Source organism: Moschus berezovskii, chromosome 2 (assembly GCF_049115385.1).
Source record: "Moschus berezovskii isolate FMDL1 chromosome 2, NW_MosBer_1.0, whole genome shotgun sequence".
NCBI lineage: Eukaryota > Metazoa > Chordata > Mammalia > Artiodactyla > Moschidae > Moschus > Moschus berezovskii.
Window position 1 is genome coordinate 54,786,048 of NC_142461.1, and position 25,817 is coordinate 54,811,864.

A 25,817-nucleotide genomic window follows, 5' to 3' on the forward strand; every position below is an offset into this window, starting at 1 on the left:
ATTAGTATTTCTGAAAGCTCAGCAATGATTCTATTGCATTGTTTTTGCTGTTGTTATGTCGCTGAATTATGTCTGACTCTTGTTACCCCATGGACTATAGTCCACTAGGCTCCTCTGTCCATGGGATTTCCTAGGCAAGAATACTCCAGTGGGTTGCCATTTCTCGAGGGGATTTTCTCTACCTAGGGATCAAATCTGCATCTCTTGCACTGGTAGGCAGATTCTTTAGCACTGAGCCACTGAGGAAGCCCTTAATAATTTTATTACATAGCCAAATTAAAGAACAATTACAATCACAACATACACATATTAAGGCTGCTATAATTTGAGAGGGTCTTCCCAGGTGATTCAGTGGTAAAGAATCCACTTGCCAATGCAGGAGATGAGGGTTTGATTCCTGGGTTGGGAAGATCCACTGGAGAAGGAAATGGTAACTCACTCCAATATTCTTGCCTGGGAAATCCCATGGATAGAGGAGCCTGGTGGGCTGTAGTCCATGGGGTCCCAAAAAAGTTGGACATGACTTAGTGACTAAACAACAAACACATATTGAAGTGAGTATAATTGAAAAGTTTAAGTACAGCAAGTACAAATATAGAAGTTATTATTTTCAAAATGGAATAATACATTATTTGTGTAAACAACAAATAAGAAATAACAGACTTGTCCAAATAAGGGATTGAGAGTCTTACAGTCAAATGAGATTTTAAGAGATTTAAGCATAAAAAAAAAGAAACCAATATGATATATTTGAAATAAATCACATGAATCAACTGGTAGATCCTATAATCAAAAGATTTACCAGCATGGCTACAGAAAGTTCTATATTCTTTTAAGCAATTTGAAATAAAACAAAACAAAATAAAAATAATTCAAGTACAGCAAAGAGAAACATTGCCTATATTTTGAAATGCAGTTTATGTATATGAAATTGTCAAAAGGTTGTATATATGAGTGTATATGCTTATATATGTTTTATATTTCAATTGCAATTAAAAGACCATTTTGAAGATAATTTGAGTTGAAGTAGTGTATATGTGCCTATATCTGTAAAACAGTTCTGTTTCAGCAAGATTTCTATCCCAATATCAATTATGTTTTGAATATTTTTCCCCTTAAAACAAAATACAGTAATATTCTAACAGATTTGTAGCAGTGCACACTTGAAATATTTATTTACTTAGCAGAAGAGTAATTAACAACTAGAAAAGAAATAGCTTTAAATGCAAATCTTTGGAGTTAGTCAATTAAAGTATTAATTAAAACTGTGAGATGTGAAGGAGCTTCCCTGGTGGCTGAGTGGTAAGAATCTGTCAGTGAAGGAGACCTGGTTTCAATTCTGCATAGGGAAGATTCCCTGGAGGTGGAAATGACAATACACTCCAGTTTTTTTGCCTGGGAAATCTCATGGCCAGAGGAGCCGGGTGGACTACAGTCCATGGTGTCGCAAGAGTCAGACAACACAGCAACGGAACAACAGTGTAAGAACAAGGCTAAGAAAATTCAGAATTTCTATTCACTGAGAACATTTTTCATATTAATGATTCATATTAATGAATCCCTGTAATTTATTTTTCCAGATTTAAAATTAATTTTCAGTTTCATGCTGAAATTTATAGAATAAAATAAATAGTAATGCAATATCTTTGGAAAGAAATATGTGAATCAGAAAACATATTTTATCTGTTGAAACAGAGCAGGTATTTATTTACATGGATTTATTTTGATTTCTTGCCAAGGGTGTAATGGGGCTTCTCAGGTGGCAGTAGTGGTAAAGAATTTGCCTGGCAATGTGGGAGACACAAGAGACTCAGGTTTGATCCCTGGGGCAGGCAGATCACCTGGAGAAGGAGATGCAGTATTCTTGACTGGAAAATTTCATGGATGGAGGAGCCTGATGGGCACAGTCTATGGGGTTGAAAAGAATCAGACATGACCCAACACATAAACAAGGATATGACAAAAAAAGTTATGGCCCAATTAGTGGTAATCTTTTTGTAATACCTTTAAGTATACCTTAGCTTCAATTGTTTCCTATTTGAATGACAATATAACAGCCCATAAGTTTATGAGGAATAAAATTTCCATTCATCAAGAAATATTTGTTGAGCATTTGTTATACATACATTGAAATGAGTTAGACATCAGTGACTTTTACTGATTTGACTTGTTCAGTTATAAGTAGTATCCAGATTTCAAATGTAATTCCTTTCTCTTCAAAAAGAAATTCTGATGAAGTTTTAAAATTTCTATCAAATCGTTTTTCCCCTACCTATTCTAAAGACCAACAAATTCAATTTTCATGTAGTTAGTTTCTTCTTATAGGGGCTTCCCAGGTGGTAAAGAACCTTCCTGCCAATGCTGGAGACTTAAGAGACACAGGTTCCATTCCTACTTGGGGGAGATCCCCTGGAGAAGAAAATGGCAACACATTCCTGTATTCTTGCCTGGAGAATCCCCCCAAAGGAGCCTGGTGGGCTATAGTCCATAGGGTCATAAAGAGTCAGACATAAATGAAGTGACTTCGCACAGCACAACTCCTTGTATATTTCACACTATACTGCACAACAGTGAAAAAACTATTTAAATATAGTTAATAGTTATATAGTTAATATATTAGTTATATAGTTAATATGGTAACTATAGTTATATACTATTTAATAGTTAATATAACTATAGTTATAAACTATTTAATAGTTAATAAAGAACCCATGTCTGTTTTCTACCACCATTCTTAGTAAGGGAAGAGCTCTGTAGTTAAATTTTTACCATGCTAATGTGTCATTTTCTGTTAAGAGGTGATAAATTAATCAACTTGACCAGGCAGACGTTCTCATCAGAGATTTTGGTTTGTTGATTGAGAAGGCAGTCAATCTCTATTAGTATTAAGCTTGAGAGAAAATACAATTGTGAATTTTATTGGAATAGACATTTCCTGATACAGTTATGGAGAAGAAAAATCCAGCTTGCTGACATAATGAGGTAGATGAGATAAGACACTTCACAGAGAGGTCCTGAGAAATCTGATTCCAGGTCTAAGTGGCGTTTTATCTGTAATATCTCAGGTAGTCCTATGGCATTTCCAATCCATTTGGCTTTATTTTCTATAACGTGGCAAAGTATCTCCACTTCCCCTTCCACTTTGCCTGTGTGTGTGTGTGTGTGTTTCTCTTGTCTGATTTATTCTTTTGGGGTAACTTAGATCAACTTTTATTTTCTAAATCTAAAATATTATTGACTAAAGCAAAAAGAATATTTTAACGAAAGCAAAATTTAAGCCAAAATTTAAGGAATAAATATATCCTTCTAGTTTACACTTATGGCATTTTGCATTTTAATATCTTTTGTATTTTTTTAAAATATTCATTTCTTGACACAGTCTTAATATTGGAAGTTGTTTTTAAGTAACATGTCTCATGAATATGAGATTGGATTTAAATTACAAATTTTAAGTGTGATTACAAAGAAATAAATTACCTTCCAAGAACTTCTTGAGATTTCATATAAAATCACAATGATTTGCAAATATAAAATCTAGGTGCATTAGAATGCTGCTTAATTACCACTTCAAATCTAAGAGTCTGTGGCATAGTTGATTAAAAAATCTAATTTAAAATCATTCAGTTCTTTCAACATTACCATAATGTCTCTTGGTCCCATTCCACATACAGTGATATATCTGTGTAGATGCTTTTAGATTAAGAGTAATGTCACTCTGCTATTTACTCAAAATGTAGAGTAGAATTTATATCTCAGAAGCTCATCAACACAGTTTAAATATATGGAGATATGTGTTTATTTATTCTTTCTGGTTGCCAAACTCCATTCATTAAAACATCTTACTTAAGAGCTACTAAAAATAACAACAATTTAGAGTGTAATTTACCAGAGACAAAATTAGTCAAGTCGGTGAAGACAATTAAATAAGACAGTTTAATAAAAACTTCATAAATATTGTATTTAGCTCATTAGCAATTTCCCCTTCTTCTACTAAAATAATACCTCCTTTCTGTCTTAAGGTGCATTTAATTAACCTAACATAATGTACAATTTAATTAAAGGATTTCTCTAGTTATTTCTTCCACATTATCATCTGAGAAGCAACATCATATGATTCAAATGATATCATATATGCAAATGTAGGAGACTGAATATTTTGTTTCCTCTAGTTAGGAGCTAGTGAAAGGCAAGATACATGGCAGTTAAGACCATAGATGCCTGTACACTACTGATACTATATATAAAATAGGTAACGAATGAGAACCTATTGTGTGGCACAGGGAACTCTACTTAATGCTCTATGGTGACTTAAATGGGAAGGAAACCAACAAAGAGGGGATATATGTATAGCTGATTCACTTTGCTATACATTAAAAAAACTAACACAGCATTGTAAAGCAACTACATTCCAATAAAAATTAAAAGAAAAAAGAACATGGATGATGGATCCAGAAGACCTAAATTTGAATTCCAAATATGCAATTTAAAAGCTGTGTGCTGTTGCAGGCTGATTCACCCTTCTGTATCTCAATTTTCCCATCTGAAAAACAGAGATGATAGTAACTGCCTGACTGATAAGTAAAGTGAAGTGAAGTGTTACTCGCTCAGTCGTTTCCAACTCTGCGAACCCATATATACTATAGCCCCGCCAGACTTCTCAGTCCATGGGATTCTCCAGACAAGAAAGCTGAACTGGAGTGGATTGTCATTCCCTTCTCCAAAGGATCTTCCTGACACAGGGATTAACCCCTGGGTCTCCCGCAAGGTAGGGAAATTCTTTACTGTTTGAACAACAGGGAAATCTGACTGATACAGTTATTCTAAATATTAAGTGAGATGATATTTTTAAAACACTTAGAATTGTGTGAGTCAGCATCAGTTCAGTTCAGTTCAGTCGCTCAGCCATGTCCAACTCTTTGCCACCCCATGAATAACAGCACACCAGGCCTCCCTGTCCATTACCAACTCCCTGAGTTCACTCAAACTCATGTCCATCGAGTCGGTGATGCCATCCAGTCATCTCATCCTCTGTCGTCCCCTTCTCCTCCCGCCCCCAATCCCTCCCAGCATCAGAGTCTTTTCCAGTGAGTCAACTCATCGCATGAGGTGGCCAAAGTATTGGTGTTTCAGCTTTAGCATCAGTCTTTCCAATGAATACCCAGGACTGATCTCCTTAACAATGGACTGGTTGGATCTCCTTGCAGTTCAAGGGACTCTCAAGAATCATCTCCAACACCACAGTGCAAAAGCATCAATTCTTTGGCACTCAGCTTTCTTCACAATCCAACTCTCACATCTATATATGACCACTGGGAAAACCATAGCCTTGACTAGATGGACCTTGGTTTGCAAAGTAATGTCTCTGCTTTTTAATATGCTATCTAGGCTGGTCATAACTTTCCTTCCAAGGAGTAAGCATCTTTTAATTTCACGGCTTCAATCAGCATCTGCAGTGATTTTGGAGCCCCCAAAAATAAAGTCTGACACTGTTTCCACTGCTTCTCCATCTATTTCCCATGAAGTGATGGGACCGTGTGTTTGGTATCACTGTTTGTATGTGCTTTATGTCTCTACAATTATATAGGCATGGAGAAAAACAATGGGAAAGTATAAATTAAGTTGGAAATACAGTTAATTAATGGTTGAAAAGTGACATGAATATAAATATTGAGTGGAAACAAGAAATAAGGCAGTAAAGGCAACCCTAAGATACATAGGATATAATCACTTATAAGCATTTATGTAAAATGATATATACTTATATATACTTTTTGAAATGTTTTAAAAAGTAATGGAATGGTACTTTATTCAGTTCAGTTCAGTTCAGTCGCTCAGTCATGTCCGACTCTTTGTGACCCCTGCGACCCCATGAATCAGTTGGACTGTGAAGAAACCTGATGGCCGAAGAATTGATGCTTTTGAACTGTGGTGTTGGAGAAGACTCTTGAGAGTCCCTTGGACTGCAAGAAGATCCACCCAGTCCCCATTCTAAAGGAGATCAGACCTGGGTGTTCATTGGGAGGACTGATGCTAAAGCTGAAACTCCAATACTTTGGCCACCTCATGCGACGAGTTGACTCACTGGAAAAGTCTCTGATGCTGGGCGGGATTGGGGGTGGGAGGAGAAGGGGACGACAGAGAATGAGATGGCTGGATGGCATCACTGACTCGATGGACATGAGTTTGAGTGAACTCCGGGAGTTGGTGATGGACAGGGAGTCCTGGCATGCTGTGATTCATGGGGTCGCAAAGTCGGACATGACTGAGTGACTGAACTGACCTTCCTGAAATTATATTTCATTGTTCTTCTTCTAAGACTTTGAAAAATTCTCTCCTTAATCTTCTTGCTTGCGAAGTTTTCATGAGAAGTCTGCTGTAATTCTTACCCTTCTACTATAGGTAATACATTTTGTTTAATCTGGCTGTCTTCAAGACTTCATCTTTGTTTTTGGTTTTCAGCATTAGAATATGATGTGCCTTTTTGATTTTACAGTGTTCATTGTTTTCTGTGCTCCTGTCAACTCTATTTTGGTGTCTATTACTGATTTTAGAAAAAAAAATATCAGACATAATTTCAAATAATTCTCATTCTTTTTTCTCCTCCTTAGATTCCAATTATATGTGTCTTAAAGTGTCTGATACTGACAACCCTTGAACTCTTTTCTTTCTCTTTGTATTTCAATATGGTTAGTTTATCTTCATCTTTCTTCAGGTTCACTATTTGTTCAATTGTGTTGAGTTGAATAACAAGCCATTAAAGACATTCTTCATTTTTATCTCTTTTGATTTTTAGTTTCTTTATTTGATTCTTTATTACATTTTTAACATATCTGCTTATATTACCTATATCATCTGCATGTTCATCTTTTCCATTAGAGCCTTTAACATTTTAATCACATATATTAAAATTCCCCCTCTGATAGTACCAATGTCTGTATCATATCAGAGCCTGATTTCCTTCTTCAGACTGTGTTTACCTTGAAGACACAAAATGTATCTTGTATGGCATATACTTTTTGTTTAAAACCAAACTTGATATTTTGGAGAATAGAAACAGGTTTATTCCTCTTTCTACAAGGCCTGTATTGTGTGTATTAACAGAGTCAGAAATTGGATTGGATTTGAAACTTATCTGCAATGTAACTTAAACATGAAATTCTTAAGAATTAAGATCTTATCTTTTAGAATGTGGGTTAGTTTGTCAGAGAGTTTCTCAATTTCTGCTCCTGGTTTGTCTCTGATTCCTTCTACTATGCAGCTTCTCACCACATAGTATTTATCTCTTGTGGGTCTCCCTGATGTCTTTCACAGTTAGTTTTACCTGAGTTTTCTTACTGTGCAAGTGGAGTGTGAGAGGGGAGCATTCTATTATGTTCTGATTAAGTTCATCCTTAGATACTGTGATTCTGGGTCCCCAGGGTGTGACTGTCACCCTCTTTCCACTGTATGCTGGACTCCACACATATTCTGCCATTCCTCCTAAAGGTAGATTTTAAGTGCTATATGAAGTGCTGCTATTATAATATTAGACATTTATTTATGCAAGAAAAAATGCACTTAAAAAGAACTAAAATAGTACTAATATTGTTCAAGTATCAAGTTTGGTTTTTCTCTATCAATATTCTTTTAGTTCCTTAAACACAACTTTTAGATAACTCTTGTCTGATTTTGTAGAATAAGTGAATTTAGAGATGTTTAATTTATCCTAACTGCCTTTATAAGTTAAGATGAATGTCTATGTATTTTCTACAGAGTAAGAGGGAACATAACTCCTTTTCTGGAACAATGAATGACAGCCTAATACATATTGAAATTATAATTTTTCCTGAAATACTTTTATGAACTGCTCAGGAGGTATTTAAATAGTCAAGGAAAGTTATATATATTTCCTGGATGAAAAATATTGTGACACTATGCATAAAAATGATTGGCTATTTAAAAACTCATAACATAGATGAATGTCTTTAAAATATAAAATGAGAATATGCACTAAGACTCTGATGTTTTTTACTGCTCTGCTACTGGAGTGCTAAAATCTGTTCCTTTCCAACATTTGCATTTTATTAACTAGGAAGACTATATTGAAGTTCTAAGAAACATTGTTTTAAAAAAACTACATAAAAAAACTACAAAAACTACATATTGAATACTATGCATTTAAAGATAGAAAATCATATACAAAATATCACATTCATGATTCTCCATTGTAGGCTAAATAAAACAAATTAATATACCTGAAAGTGACCTCACAATATTTTACTACCTTTCAAAATTATGTCTGTACTGCACAGTTGTACTCATCTCCCACACTAGCAAAGTAATGCTCAAAATTCTCCAACCTAGTCTTCAATAGTACATGAACTGAGAATTCCAGCTCTTAAGCTAGATTTAGAAAAGGCAGAGGAATCAGAGATCAAATTACCAACAACCGTTAGATCATAAGAAAAGCAAGAGAATTCCAGAAAAACATCTACTTCTGCTTCATTGACTACACTAAAGCCTTTGAATGTGTGAATCGCAACAAACTGTGGAAAATTCTTAAAGAGATGGGAATATCAGATTACCTGAACTGCCTCCTGAAAAGTCTGTATGCAGGTCAAGAAACAAAAATTAGAACCAGACATGAAACAATGCACTTGTTCCAAATTGGAAAAGGAGTACATCAAGGTAGTATATTGCCACCCTGCTTATTTAACTTGTATGCAGATTACATCATGCAAAATGCCAGGATGCTTGAAGCACAACCTGGAATCAAGATTTCTTGGAGAAATATAAATAACCTCAGATATGCAGATTACATCACCCTTATAGCAGAAAGTGAAGAGGAATTAAAGATCCTCTTGATGGAAGTGAAAGAGGAGAGTGAAAAAGCTGTGAAAAACTCAACATTTAAAAAACAAAAATCATGGCATCCTTTCCCATTACTTCATAACCAATAGATGCTAAAACAATGGAAACAGTGAGATAATTTATTTTCTGGGCTCCAAAATCACTCCAGATGGTGACTACAGCCATGAAATTAAAAGATGCTTGCTCCTTGGAAGAAAAGCTATGACCAACCTAGGCAGCATATTAAAAAGCAGAGACATTACTTTGCTGACAAAGGTCTGTCTAGTCAAAACTATGGTTTTTCCAGTAGTCATGTATGAATGTGAGAGTTGGACCATAAAGAAAGCTGAGTGCTGAAGAATTGATGCTTTTGAACTGTGATGTTGGGTAAGACTCTTGAGAGTCTCTTGGACTGAAGGGAGGTCAAGCTGGTCAATCCTAAAGGAAATCAGTCTTGAATATTCATTGGAAGGACTGATGCTGAAACTGATACTCTAGTACCTTGGCCACCTGATGTGAAGAACTGACTCATTTGAAAAAACCCTGATGCTGAGAAAAATTGAAGACAGGAGGATAGGGGGACAAGAGGTTTAGATGGGTTGATGTCATCACTGACTCAATGGATATGAATCTGAGCAAGCTCTGAGAGATGGTGATGTACAGGGAAGCCTGGCATGCTGCAGTCCATGGGGTGACAAAGAGACACTGAGACAAAATCTCCTGAGCGACTGAACTGACCACTTCAATCAAATTCTTACCATTTTGACCTTACATTTTTACACCTACAGAGTCCAAGGTATGTATTTTATTATTATTTTGTAAGACGTATAATTGTTTTTCGATCAACACTGGAAACACAGACACCATCCTTTTTATTAAGATATTCCTTATATTTTCATTCCAATGACAAAAATGCAAACTCTTCTCTGATACATGGTTGTCTCACGAACTATTTCCTGACGTTCTCAAATTTTGGCTAATCACATTGATCTGGCTGGTGGACCATACGTGTCAATTAAGAACTCTGAGTTAGAATCTCAGATATTATCAATTTTAAGATGATTAAGCTCTGTGATCCTCAAATTTCTCATTTTTTAAGGTTTATCCATTAGTAGATCAACCCTAAAATGTGATCTGTGGAAACATAATCCACAGTCAAAAAAGCTTTGTAATTTTTTTTTTTTTTTAGTTATAGTTTAGACAAGATTCTACCGAGTCATAATTCAACTGACACCTTTGAGAAGTCTTGCAATAAAGAAATTTGTATATTAAAAAATCTTTCCCACTGTTTTTTTGATCAATAAATCTCTTTTACCAGCAAAACATATTGATATCCTGTGGAAGTTGTATTCTGGAGAACAACTTTCACTATATGCTGTCATATTCTAAATGAACTACCTAGTTCCTTGTGGTCAGAAAGTAGAAGTTCTAGAATCATCCCTATATTTTTGCACACACACAGGCACACGCTACAGATAACTTCTCTCCTACACACATACATTTATAAATAGAGAAATATATCTTTTATTGGAATCTAGTTTTTCTCCTAAGTTCAGTATAAATTAAGGTGTTTATTTTTCCCCAAGGTGGTATAATGAAGAATAACAGAAAATATAACTAGTTATAGAAACAAAAAACAAACAAACGAGGCATAAAACAGAAAATGAAGTTTGTTTACATGTATTTTCAGAGAAGCTCATATAAATATATAAATATATTAGAAAACCTCCAGAGTAAGGAAAATAAAATCTGAGAGCTAAATTAGTATCTCTCATGTGCTTATATAAAACACATCAATTATTTTTGAAATGCTACTTTTTTAATATTTATAACAAGGTATTAGGACATATAACAGCAACACACAGGAGAAAAGTGCTGACGTTCAGTTTCAAAATTTCTGCTTCTCAAGATACACTGACTTGTATCCCTGCACACTGATAAAGTGAATGAAACTATACAGGGTTTAAAAACTTTTAATCTAAGACTCCCATACAATGGTAGTTAAAGTGACATACTGAAAGGATGTGTTCAGTCATATAATAGAATGTTTAGTACCTAAAGAATCAGCAGAAGATTATAGAATCTACAGGATGGAAAAAGCTGGGTACTTTCTCCATTTATTTTCAGTTTCTCATATTATATATGCTACATATGACCCAGGATTTCTTTCCAGATCAAACATTTTAAGTGTTTCTGAGTGTCAGGGATGAATTCCATTTCAAAGATGAATTTTTATTATTTTTGTAACAACCAAAGAGGCAAAATTTTAAGACACCAAGAGACTTAGAGACCAGTCAAAAAAAGAGGAAACTGTTTTCTCACTTTTCTCTGTGCAAAATAATATTATACAGTATTCAAACCTTGTGAAATCTCTGTCCCATTTTTCATATGACTTTTCAGATATGAATTCCTCTCTATCTTTGTGGATGGGTATCTGTTTGTTATTCTCATAACAGGCAATCTACCTCAAAGAATGGAAGAGTTCTGTTTCTTTTGATCTCATTAAAAGAGTCTTCAACATACATTCCATTCCACATAACATTAAATATAAAGCTCAGGAAAACATTTTGAAGAGAATTATGAAGACTTTTTATTACTTTTGCCGAAGTAAAATGTTTACTGCAATGTAAAATATATATACAGGGCTGGGTGAACCATATTTAAGACATGATACTAAGTATAGTTCGTTATTTTCTCATTCCTCTATAAACCAAGAAAAATTTCTGTCTTTATGCCAGTAGAGCCTGAATTCCAGCAGGTTAATTCCCCCAGTTCCATTCTTCTTCCTCAAGATTGCTTTGGCTATTTGAGGTTTTTGTATTTCCATACAAATTATGAGATTATTTGTTCTAGTTCTGTGAAAAATATCGTTGGTAGCCTGATAGGGATTGCATTGAATGTATAAATTACTTTGGGTAGTATACTCATTTTCACAATATTTATTCTTCCAATCCATGAACACGGTATATTTCTCCATCTATTAGTGTCCTCTTTGATTACTTTCACTAGTGTTTTATAGTTTTCTATGTACAAGTCTTTTGTTTCCTTAGGTAGATATATTCCTAAGTATTTAATTCTTTTCGTTGCAACAGTGAACGAGACAGCAAAAGAGACACAGATGTATAGAGCAGTCTTTGGGACTCTGTGGGAGAGGGTGAGGGTGGGATGATTTGGGAGAATGGCATTGAAACACGTATGTTGTCATATGTGAAACGAATCACCAGTTCAGGATTGATGCATGTTACAGGATGCTCAGGGCTGGTATGCGGGGATGACCCAGAGGGAGGATAAAGGGAGGAGGGAAGTGGGAGGGAGGTTCAGGAGGGGGAACTCATGTACACCCGGGGCGGATTCATGTCAATGTATGGCAAAACCAACCAATATAATGTAAAATAATTAGCCTCCAATAAAAAATAAATTAAAAAAGGAAAAAAAATAAAAATAAAACAAGAAAAAAAAAAAGGAATAAAACTCAGGGCAATCTTAGGGCCTTAAAAATTCCATGTAATCCATGACCACTTTGAAACATTTGTGCCTGAATCATATGGAAAACACGACAGCAAATGATGGCATAGAGTAAAAAAGAATGCAGAAAAGAATGGATAGAAAATATACATGTCGTATATTACTTGGCTAAATATAGTTATGAAAATTGATGAGACATTCTCTCACTGTGCACTATAAATAACTATGGTTCTGGAGCTTGAAATTTGCAATTGAATGAAAAGTTATGCAATGCAAAGGAAAGGCTAGAATAAAGAAATAATAATGATTATTTTCCTATTTGATTTTAAAAATCCCAATCTTCCATAGCTTTGGAACTCATTCATAACTCAACAATACATTTCAACAATACTTTCTTCAAATTTGAGAGTTTTTAAAAGCTTATCTCTGTATTTCTTACCCTTGAAGTAATATTTTATTATTTTCCTTATATTGAACTTGCTATTGAATGAATAGTACAGTTTTGTTCTGTTACTCAATAGCTACTTTCCTTTGAATTGCCCTGACATCTAATTGAAAGATAACATTTAGAGCAGATTGACCTGAGATTAACTTCAAACCACAGTATGCCCTTGCTTCACAGCATTGAAGAACCTTTCTGTTTTCAGATATCTGACATAGCATGAACATCCTTCAGTGTCCAGGCTAGAGCCACACTTTCTAAGCATGTATTCTATGTGTGTTCCAATTAATTGCACAAATAATCAGAATATTCTCTTTCCCAAATCATGATCGATGTTCATGGACAAAAATGATTTAACTCAGAAATATGTTGACACTCTTTACCAACATAAGGATTCTACTTAGGCATTGATGTTGAAATATTAGAAATAAAAATAAGCAAAACTTAAAAATCAAATTTTGTCCAATATATTATGCAATTAAACTCATACAAAAATTAATTATTTTCTCTCTATTTAAGCTAAAGTTTTAACTGTTGCCAACACCTGCAAAGAAATTATAGAAAATGCCAAATATGGACAGGCATTCTGAAAACTCAACTACCCTAAACCATGAGAGAAACTTGTATGCTTGCAGATGTATGCATGCTTGCTAAGTTACTTCAGTCCTGTCCAACTCTTTGTGACCTGTGGACTGTATCCCACCAGGCTCCTCTGTCCATGGGGTTCTCCAGGCAAGAGTACTGGAGTGGGTTGCCATGCCCTCCTCCAGGGTATCTTCCAGATCCGTGGATCGACTCGTGTCTCCTTCGGCTGCTGCATTGCAGGCAGATTCTTTACCACTGAGCCACTGGGTCAGCCCCATGCTTAGAACTAAAATATTTACATTTATGAAATTGCCTGCCCAGTATGAACTATTAATATTAGGCTCTAACTTAATGAGGTCTACTTTTCAAAATTTCATTGTTCTAAAACACTACTAATTATTAAATTCAATTATTTGTCACTTCAATATATAGAATAAGAAAAATATTTTAGTTTATAAAATAGTCAAACATCAAATCACCATTTTATTTAAAGATAATATTTTTCATCAATTCAGAAGCTAAATGTAGTTCAAATGGAGAAAGAGCTGGCACAGATGTCAAAGAATTCTGTGCTCTGTGTTACTCACAGATGAAGTTTATATCTAGCTTTCCTTGGGGCCTTAGAGGATCATAATGAGTGGCCACCTTGAAAGAAATTGACAAATTTTGCATTTTTTAGGCGTTAATTTATGAAAATATTATACTCCTCCAATATACCAATGACCGCGGTCAACATTTTAAATGGAGAAAAATGTTGAGCCACATCTGTTTTAACCTGTCAATATCCCTGGATATGACATAATAACCCTGCTTGTGACATTACCATAGAGTATGCATGGAGAGCCTATTTAGATTGCTATATCTCACCACAAAATTTTAAAATATGCACAAAAACAATGTGCATTAAGAATGGATTGCAAACTGGTCAATAAAATCCTTTGGTTATTAACAAAGTATTGAATATTTGCCAATTATCCTCAGAATGAGTTTGAATAGAAAAACTCAGGAATGTTTGTACTTTGGAGAAGATCCCCTGGGAAAGGAAATAGCAACCTGCTCAACTCTTCTTGCCTGGAGAATCCCATGGACAGAAGAGCCTAGTGAGCTGCAGTCCATGGCGTAGCAAAAGAATTGGACAAGACTGAAGTGACTGAAGACCTTTGACTGTGTGAATCACAATAAACTGTGGAACATTCTGAAAGAGATGGGCATACCAGACCACCTGACCTGCCTCTTGAGAAACCTATATGCAGGTCAGGAAGCAAGAGTCAGAACTGTACATGGAACAACAGACTGGTTCCAAATAGGAAAAGGAGTACATCAAGGCTGTATATTGTCACCCTGCTTATTTAACTTATATGCAGAGTACATCATGAGGAACGCTGGACTGGAAGAAGCCCAAGCTGGAATCAAGATTGCCGGGAGAAATATCAATAACCTCAGATATGCAGATGACACTACTCTTATGGCAGAAAGTGAAGAGGAACTCAAAAGCCTCTTGATAAAAGTGAAAGAGGAGAGTGAAAAGGTTGGCTTGAAGCTCAACATTCAGAAAACAAAGATCATGGCATCTGATCCCATCACTTCATGGGAAATAGATGGAAAAACAGTGGAGACAGTGTCAGACTTTATTTTTTGGGGCTCCAAAATCACTGCGGATGCTGATTGCAGCCATGAAATTAAAAGACGCTTACTCCTTGGAAGGAAAGTTATGACCAACCTTGATAGTATATTAAAAAGCAGAGACATTACTTTGCCAACCAAGGTCCATCTAGTCAAGGCTATGGTTTTTCCCGTGGTCATTTATGGATGTGACAGTTGGACTGTGAAGAAGGCTGATCTCTGTAGAATTGATGCTTTTGCACTGTGGTGTTGGAGAAGACTCTTGAGAGAGAGTCCCTTGTACTGTAAGGAGATCCAACCAGTCCATTCTAAAGGAGATCCGTCCTGGGTGTTCACTGGAAGAACTGATGCTAAAGCTGAAACTGCAATACTTTGGCCACCTCATGTGACGAGTTGACTCACTGGAAAAGACTCTGATGCTGGGAAAGGTTGGGGACGGGAGGAAAAGGGGACGACCGAGAATGAGATGGCTGGATGGCATCACCAACTCTATGGACATGAGTTTGAGTGAACTCCGGGAGTTGGTGATGGACAGGGAGGCCTGGCGTGCTGTGATTCATGCGATCACAGAGAGTGGGACACGACTGAGCGACTGAACTGAACTGAAGTGACTTAGCACACACATAGGCACAGAGACATAACAAATTTTGTGTGTTTTGTTTTTTTTTTTAAATTCAAGAACATTTTTCTTTGCTTTTTTGTGACCGATTGGAGGTGACGTTCTAGGAAAAATGCTTTGTTTCTCAAGTTTCTGTCCATCTTGCAACTATATATACTGTCTTTTTTCTGATTTTTTTTTTAATGCTGCCTGTATATCTAAAAGCTTTGGAAGACATAGATATTGTTTACCTCTGAATTAAGAGTAAGTCTGTTTACTGTCCAGTTTACTAAAGATAACGTCCTCCTTTGGGGCAAAGGTTCTGTAGGCTTACAGCTTGTTGTAAAAGATCGGGATATCCTAACACCAGAGTTCCTCTATAACACACTCTACTGTGTTTGTGATACTCTTGAGAACTGGGATTTAGGGAACAAGCCCAGCTGCAGATTTTCTGGCCATTTCTATGATTTGAGTAACAAAATCTCCTTTATTTCTAACTCCATAGTTTTATGTCATTGGCCAGCATCCATGAAATCGGCAGGCTAATTTACTAGATTGAAAGTAAGGTAATAATAGAAGTTAAAAAATTTAATCTTTCCAAAATCCTTGACAAAGTTATTGAACTAGCAGATGCAGAAGAAATATTTTCACTTAAACAGCCTCAGGAAAAAAAATGAAAGGGCATTATATTTGGAGGCAGTTATCTTTCTCACTGCCTTCCTTTCTTCTATTGCCCTCAATATATTTGTTCATTTTTCTTTTTGGGAGAAAAAGATGCTATCAGAGATTTGTGCTAGTTGCTCTTCCTTTCTCCCTTCACATCCACCCTGCTCTGTGCCTCAATAGTCCCCATCCCCATTAATGGAATATCATTGGGTTACTTTGACCCCAGGCTTATGACTATAATTGGATAATGGAAATAATGCCTTATATTTAGGGTGGAAAAGAAGGATAGACTTTAGTGTTTATTCTCTGTCTCCTTTTGAGAAGGGTTACTATAGGTGGACTGATGTTGCCGTAGTGCCTTTTCACATGTACTTTTGCCACATATATAAAAATATGGCACATATACCAAAGGTGTACATGTATCCCTTTTTAAAGGATTTTCTCAAGTCTTTTACTATTTTTCATTGTCTTGTTTTATTTTTACTGTTGATGTATATAAGTCGTTTATATACTTTGTATATTATTCAATTGTCTGATATATGTTTTTATAGTGTTTCTCCCCTCCACTGATTTTCTCTTTTGATGAGAAGAAATATTTATCTTTATGAAATAATTATAATTTTATCTTCAATATTATTATTTTTTTGTATTCTTTCCAATAAATTAATCTTAATGTAATTCATGAAAATTATCTTTGTTCTTCTAGGAGCTTAATGGCAATAATATTTGTATTTAAATCTATGATTCCTCTTAACTACTTTTTGTGATATACAGGTTGATATAAAAGGGATATAGGGTACTTAAAATTTTTGACGTATATATCCAGCTGTTCCAGAACCCTGGATTGAAAATACATTCCTTCCCCTTTGGACTGATTTGATACACATTCTATTATTTATAAATGCACACATTACTTTTTGGACTCTCTTTTTGGTTCTGCTAATGTATCTTTCCATGCTTCCACCAGCACTAAGTATTATAATCATATTTTAGTCTCAAAGTCAGGTAATAAAAGCCTGCAAAGTGATTTTTATTTTTCAAGTTTATTTTGGCTAATATACATCTGTTTTCGTTTCATATATGTTCTAGAATCAGTATATCAATTTCTTAAAAAAAAACACCTTGGGAGAAAAGATACCTTAACAATACTGAGTTTTTCAGTTTTAATGATGACAGTGTATATCTCCAGTTATTTTATATCTTCTTTAATTTGCTCAACAATGTTTTGTAATTTTGGTGAAAGTTTATTAACCATTTGTTATTATATTATATTAGGTAATTTGCACTGATTCTTGCTACTGAAAATAGCTTTTTCTTAATTTCATTTTTATTGATTTATTGCTAGAAATTTAGTTTTTTGCATAATAACCTTGTATCTAACAGCCTTGCTAAATGTATTTATTTATTTTTATAATTTTCTTTTGGCTCTGTTGGGTCTTTGTTGCTTTGCAAGCTTTTCTCTAGTTGCAGAGATCAGGGACTACTCTTTGGTTGCAGTGCACAAGATTCTCATTGCAGTAGATTCTCTTGTAGAACATGGGATCTAGGGCACTCTGGCTTCAGTAGTTGCAGCATGTGGACTTACTAGTTGTGGCTCCCAGGCTCTAGAACACAGGCTGAATAGTTGTGGTGCATGGGCTTAGAAGCAGAACATCTACTTCTGCTTCAATGACTACACTAAAGCCTTTGACTGTGGATCACATCAAACTGGAAAACTGTTCAAGAGATGGAAATGCCAGACCACTTTACCTGCCTCCTGAGAAATCTGTGTGCAGGTCAAGAAGGAACAGCTAGAACTGGACATGGAACAAAGGACTAATTCAAAATTGGGCAAAGAGTATATCAAGGCCGTATGTTGTACCCTGCTTATTTAACATCAATGCAGAATACATCATGTAAAATGCTGGGTTGGATGAAGCAAGAGCTGAAATCAGGATTGCAGGGAGAAATATCAATAGCCTCAGGTATTCAAATGACACCACCCTTATGGAAGAAAGTGAAGAGGAACTAAAGAGCTTCTTGATGAAGATAAAAGAGGAGAGTGAAAAAGCCAGCTTAAAACTCAACATTCAAAAAACAAAGATCATGGTATCCAATTCCATCACTTCATGGCAAATAGATGGGAAACAATGGAAACAGTGATAGACTTTAATTTCTTGGGCTCCAAAATCATTGCGGATGGTGACTGCAGCCATGAAATTAAAAGACACCTGTTCCTTAGGAAAAAAGTTGTACAACCTAGATAGCATATTAAAAAACAGAAATGTTACTTTGCCAAAAATGTCTGTATAGTCAAGACTGCAGTTTTCCCAGCAATCATGTATAGAGGTTAGATTTGGACCATAAAGACACTGAGCTCTGACGAATTGATGATTTTGAAGTGAGGTGTTGGGAAAGACTCTTGAGAGTCCTTTGGACTGGAAGGAGATCAAACAAGTCAATTCTAAAGGAAATCAGCCCTGAATATTCATTGGAAGGACTGATGCTGAAGCTGAAGATCCAATACTTTGGCCACCTGATGCAAAGAGCCAACCCACTGGAAAAAACCTGATGCTGGGAAAGTTGAAGGCAGAAGGACAAGGAGGTGACAGAGAAAGAGATGGTTGGATGGCATCATCAACTCAATAGACATGAGTCTGAGCAAACTCCAGGAGATAATGAAGGACAGGGAAACCTGGCATGCTATAGTCCATGCATTTGCAACAAGTTGGACATGACTGAGTAACTAAGCAACCACAAATGGGCTTAGTTCCTCTGTGGCATGTGGGATGGTCCCAGAGCAAGGACTGAACCTGTGTCTCCTGCATTTGCAGGTAGATTCTTTGCCACTGAGCCACCAGTTGTTGTTGTTGTTCACTAACGAAGTTGTATCTGTCTGATATTTTTTTAAGACTTTTAAAATATTTTTTGATTTCAATACCTTACCTTTTATTATCAAGATTACATATGCATAATAAAACAGGTTAAATATTCCATCCTTCATTTTTTGAAAGACTTGTATGATTTTGGTATTATTTTTCCTGACATTTTTAATGGACATCTCTAATGAATCCACATGGACCTGGCATTTTTATTTTGGTAAGAATTATTTTAAATTCCTAATTCTATATAACCAATAAATATGAGGCTATTTAGACTTTTACTTTTGTTTCTTTTAGCATCAGCTTTAACAAATACTTTTTCCCACAAAACTTTCTATTTTATCTGTTTTCTTGAATTATAAGTCATTCATATTGCCCCACAAATGATCTTTATTCTTTGTATGGTCAATGCTGTTTTTTAAAATTAGTGTATGCAACTTGGTGTTTTCTCTACTTTTCTTTATGATCAATCTTGCTAAAACTTCAATTTTATTAATCATTTTAAGGAACAAGATTTTGACTTTATAATTTTTCTCTATTTTTATTTTATATGTCAATGATTTATGCTATTATTTTTCTTCTAGTTATTTTGTGTTTATTTTATTACTCTAGAGTTGGAAGCATAATTACTTTTAGACCTTTCTTTTTCTATAATGTAAAAAAAAGCTGTTAATTTTACTCAAAATACTGCTCTAATTTCATCTCACAGATTTTGGTAGACTATGGTTTATCATTGAATTCAAAATATTTTCTATTTCTTATTGTAATTTTTCTAACAATAATATTTTCTATTTTTTTAATTTATCCTTTAATACCTTGTCTATTTATAGTTATTTTGCTTAACTCCCTAATTTTATAAACTGTGTATGCCTTATTGGTTTTTTTTACTAATTTCTTATGTATTTATATTGTGATCAGAATATATGCTCTCTGATCCCAATCTTTTGATATATATTGAGACTAGCTTTATTCTTCAATATACAGCTAATTTTCCATACATTTCAAATGTATGTTGGGTAGAGTGTTCTATAAATATTAATTAGGTCAAGCAGATTGATGGTATTGAAAATTTCTTATAGTTTTTTCTACTTGTTTTAAATATTACTGAGAGAAAGAGAGGTGTTCACATCTTCAGTTATAATCATTGATTTGTCTCTTTCTCCTGTCAATTCTCTTTTCTTCACATGAACTTTAAAATTCTGCTATTAGGACATACACATTTATGATTATTGTATTATCTGATTAATTGAGCTTCTAATCAATATGAACAATTCCTCCTATTTTCCTAACTTTATGTTTCTGTTATTAGGTTTCTCACTGATACTATAGGAGTCAAGATTCTATCTATGTTTATATTTCTGAGAGGAGACTGTTTTCTTTGTTAGGGTGAGGGTGACAGTCAATAGCAACTTTTCATATCCTAAGTAGGGGTAGAATTCAGCTTCTATTTTTACTATTCAAAAATTGCCCTAATATGTAATTTTCTTAAGAGAATGAAATTTGAGTTGCACTCACACTTCCTAAGAAAATGAAGACACACGTCTACACAGAAGACTACTCTGTGATTTTTATGGGGAATTTCCATTCTGAAGAGAAAATTGTTTCTAAAATGATTTACTGTCTTGGCTATGCTCTGTTATAGTTAATGTCTTTTTGAGAAAAATAAAAGTAGAGGAAAAAAATCTCTTATTTAATCTCTTCTCTGTCTTCTATCTGATCACCCAGGTTGCTACATTAGGAATTTCTACCTTTCTAAAGAAAACTGAAAATGAGAATGCTGTAAATGAAAACACACTTGAAAATGACATTTTTAAGTCACTTAAACTTGTTCTGCTAATGGAATTTTCTACCTTATTGTTATACTTGTGTTCAACCAGTGCTATTCCAGATGCACTTTCTCCATTTCAGAAAATCATACTGAAACAACAACAACCAAAACACATTGAGAGAAACTCTTTATATACTCTCTACCAACATCACATAAACTTTTTGAAATTGACTTTGTCTTTTTTCATATCAAAATGAAATATCTCCTACAAGAAAATTAAGACAATGTCAAAGTTATGATATTTTTTTCCCCACAAATCATCAACAGAAACCTTGTTCCTGGGCTGTTGATAATTTGTCAGCAATTATTAATAGGTACTGACACTGACAAAGTTCCCAGTGGGGGTTAACCATCAAAATATCTCAGAATTCAAAATTCATCAGTAAGCAGCTGTTGCTATTATCAAGTGCACATTGCAATTCTATTTTATATGGAAGTGTTAATATTAAATAGAAATGAAGAAAGCTCAATGGGAGATTGCTTTTTATTTTATATCTAGTTATTTGTTTTTAAGAATATCAATCATAGTTGATGCAGATTGTTAACAATCTTAAGCAAAAACCACAACAAAAATCTGTTTTTAAAATGAACTCATTTATATTAGTGTAAAAAATATACTAAAATTTAAATAACTTTAGTAAAGTAAAATATGCAATATCCAGTTACTATCCTCTCACTAACTGTTTTCGGTCAGTTGATGATTTGTTTTTCTTGTTTGGGGTCATTTATTTGTCCAGAGAATCAACTAGCTTATTTGCTTATCTATGTTGCCCACACCTGAGATAACTAGAGCAACTCTGTTATACTTCACATGTCTCTTCTACACCCCACTAGACAAGTCTGGGCATATTCTTTTAGTATTGATAAAAGTAGGAAAGAAAGTAGGAAAATCCTATCATGTACATTCATTTCAAGCTTACATCATGTCTAACAAAATCCAGTTGATCAAAGCAAATTACATGACCAAGCCCAGAGTCAAGCAGTGGACAAATCAAAGTGATATGGCCAAGGACATGTATATAGGGAGGAATTAAATATAAGGTTCAATGATGAAGTATATTAGAAATCAACTGAAGTATAATGTTATCATTAGAGATTTGGCAACATACTTCCAGCAGGCCTGGTCCATACATCTTAGGAAAACTGTCTCATCAGATGTTGTCTGCTTCAATTCTGGCAAATGTTTACTTTCAAGTTACAGAATCATCTGCAGGTCCAGTCAGTGTTTGATACTTTCCTTAGGTGTGTCACATGAATCCAAAAGTCTATTCCTTGGAGTTTGGTGGCACAAGGGGTGGGTAGCAGTATCTGACAAATTATCTTCACCAAGGGTAAGAGAGTTCTTCTGAAGGTATCTTTTCCAGTAGATGAAATTTCCAGGTTGCAAAATGTGATTAATTGAGGTTAGATCTGTTTATTAACTTTTTACATCTCCACATTTTGATCAAGATCTTCTCTGAAAGCATTTCTGAGCAAGGGTCAGGTTTTCTAGTATAGCAGCAAGTTGCCCCTCAAACCCCGAAAGGACATTTCCAAGCTGTAGTGAGTAACATCAGAGGGAAAGTGGGGGTAGTAGGGAAAACCCTCCAGTATTTTTTGTCTGAAATTAAAGTACCTGATCAGTAAAACTGGTTCCTCAGTCAATAGGAAGTTCAAGAGGAGTTCCCCAGGTAGGGATAATCTTTTCCAAAAGGACTTTTGTCACAGAAGAGGCAGTATCCTTTTTGCAAGGAAAGCTTCAGTCAAATATGAAAATATAGAGACTATGTCTAAAGCCTATTTATATCCACTTGATGAAGGAAGTTGTATAAAGCCCATTTGCTAGATTTCAAACAGTCCATTCAGTTCAGTTCAGTTCAGTTCAGTCGCTCAGTCGTGTCCGACTCAGCGACCCCATGAACCACAGCACGTCAGGCCTCCCTGTCCATCACCAACTCCCGGAGTTCACTCAAACTCATGTCCACAGAGTCGGTGATGTCATCCAGCCATCTCATTCTCTGTCGTCCCCGTCTCCTCCCACCCCCAATCCCTCCCAGCATCAGTGTCTTTTCCAGTGAGTCAACTTGTCGCATGAGGTGGCCAAAGTATTGGAGTTTCAGCTTTAGCATAAGTCCTTCCAATGAACACCCAGGATTGATCTCCTCTAGAATGGACTGGTTGGATCTCCTTGCAGTCCAAGGGAATCTCAAGTGTCTTCTCCAGCACCACAGTTCAAAAGCATCAATTCTTCGGCTATCAGCTTTCTTCACAGTCCAACTCTCACACCCATACATGACCACGGGAAACATCATAGCCTTGACTAGATTGGACCTTGGTTGGCAAAGTAATGTCTCTGCTTTTTAATATACTATCAAGGTTGGTCATAACTTTCCTTCCAAGGAGCAAGCGTCTTTTAATTTCATGGCTGCAATTAGCATCCGCAGTAATTTTGCAGCCCCAAAAAATAAAGTCTGACACGGTTTCCACTGTTTCACCATCTATTTCCCAAGAAGTGATGGGACCAGATGCCATGATCTTCGTTTTCTGGATGTTGAGCTTCAAGCCAACCTTTTCACTCTCCTCTTTCACTTTCATCAAGAGGCCTTTGAGTTCCTCTTCACTTTCTGCCATAAGGGTGGTGTCATCTGCATATCTGAGGTTATTGATATTTCTCCCGGCAATCTTGATTCCAGCTTGTGCTTATTCCAGCCCAGCGTTCCTCATGATGTACTCTGCATATAAGTTAAATAAGCAGGGTGACAATGTACAACAATGATGTACTCCTTTTCCTATTTGGAACCAGTCTGTTGTTCCATGTCCACTTCTAACTGTTGCTTCCTGACCTGCATACAGGTTTCTCAAGAGGCAGCTCAGATGGTCTGGTATTCCCATCTCTTTCAGAATGTTCCACAGTTGATTGTGATCCACACAGTCAAAGGCTTTGGCATAGTCAATGAAGCAGAAATAGATGCTCTTCTGGAACTCTCTTGCTTTCTCCATGATCCAGCAGATGTTGCCAATTTGATCTCTGGTGCCTCTGCCTTTTCTAAAACCTGCTTTAACATCTGGGGGTTCATGGTTCACATACTGCTGAAGCCTGGCTTGGAGAATTTTGAGCATGACTTTACTAGCGTGTGAGATGAGTGCAATTGTGTGGTAGTTTGAGCATTCTTTGGCATTCCCTTTCTTTGGGATTGGAATGAAGACTGACCTTTTCCAGTCCTGTGGCCATTGCTGAGTTTTCCAAATTTGCTGGCATATTGAGTGCAGCACTTTCACAGCATCATCTTTCAGGATTTGAAATAGCTCAATTGGAATTCCATCACCTCCACTAGCTTTGTTCGTCGTGATGGTCTCTAAGGCCCACTTGACTTTACATTCCAAGATGTCTGGTTGCAGGTGAGTGATTAGGCAGTTTAAAATGTCCAGGGGCAGTGTGAACAGGCTTCCTTGTTCCTTTGTACTTCAGGCAAGTGGGACAGTTGAGTTAGACATTTTTGAGGCCTTGTTTATGTTTCCCACCAATACTGATTTATTAAACTATCATTTTATCAGTAGACCAATGATTTAATGCATGTGCAGTGGTGAGGAGTTAGAATTTTAGAGTGTCCAGTAGACAGGGTTGTTATTTGCTCAAAACTAGAGCTTAGACACTAACTTTTCTAGTCTGAGGCAGAATGAACAAAGGAACGAACTAAAAGAGGGAGCCCAATACTGTATCTATATAATCTGTAATGATCAGTTAGGTAATGCTGGAATAAAGTAGATTTATAGTGTTAGTTATTTTTGGTGTCACAAAATTAGCAAACTATATTTTTCTCACAAGCTGGTTAAATTAATTTCCTTCATGTGTGTGTGTGCTAAGTTGCTCCAGTCGTGTCCAACTCTTTGTGACCTCATGGACTGTAGCCCGCCAGGTTCCTCTTGTCACTGGAATTCTCCAGGCAAGAATCCTGGAGTGGGTAGCCATTCCCTTCTCTGGGGGATATTCCCAAACGAGGGATCGAACCTAGGTCTCCTTCATTACAGGTAGATTCTTTACTCTCTGAGCCACCAAGGTGTATCATTAGTTAAATTACTGTCAAATAAAGCTAAACTTTGTAGGTCTCAAATATAATTTGTAGCCTTATAATTTGGGGCTTGAATATTTAGTATTTCTATGCAATCTGAATAATACATAGGATCCCAAACAGTTTACATTCATTTTTTTAATGTATTAAGTGCATTACAGGCCAAATCTTAGAAATTTGTCTTCAATTTATTACATTAATTTATGAACTAAGAGGAAAATGAAATGCTGTTTTCTTTTGATAAAGTCTCAAGAAAGTGTACATAATTTTAATTCTTTTCCTTATATGCATTTTTCCTCATTTCTTTTGTCAGATGTGATTGTAGTCAGCTACCAGTTTTAAATATAGGACATGTCAAAGACATCAGTAAATAAAAGAAATTTTAAACTCATGAACTCTTGAGGTCAAATGGATATTCAACAAACTCCATTAAATTAGACTTCTAAAATAAGCTTCTATTTCGGTAACACATCTGTAATATTTTAATTAGGATGCTACTTTCCTGAAAATATATATTCATTCTGTCCAGAATTAAAATAATCCATAACATCGAGTAAAGAATGGTATTTTTAAATATTTCAATGCATTTTCCATGACTTGCCTTGTTTACTGGGGCTTCCCTGGTAGCTCAAATGGTAAAGCACCTGCCTGCAGTGCGGGAGACCTGGGTTCGATCCCTGGGTTGGGAAGATCCCCTGGAGAAGGAAATGGCAACCCACTCCAATATTCTTGCCTGGAAAATTCCATGGACTGAGGAGCCTGGTGGGTTATAGTCCACCGGGTCGCAAAGAGTCCGACACAACTGAGCAACTTCACTTTCACTTTCGCCTTGTTTATGAACACAAGAAGTCATTCGTAAATTATCTTTAAG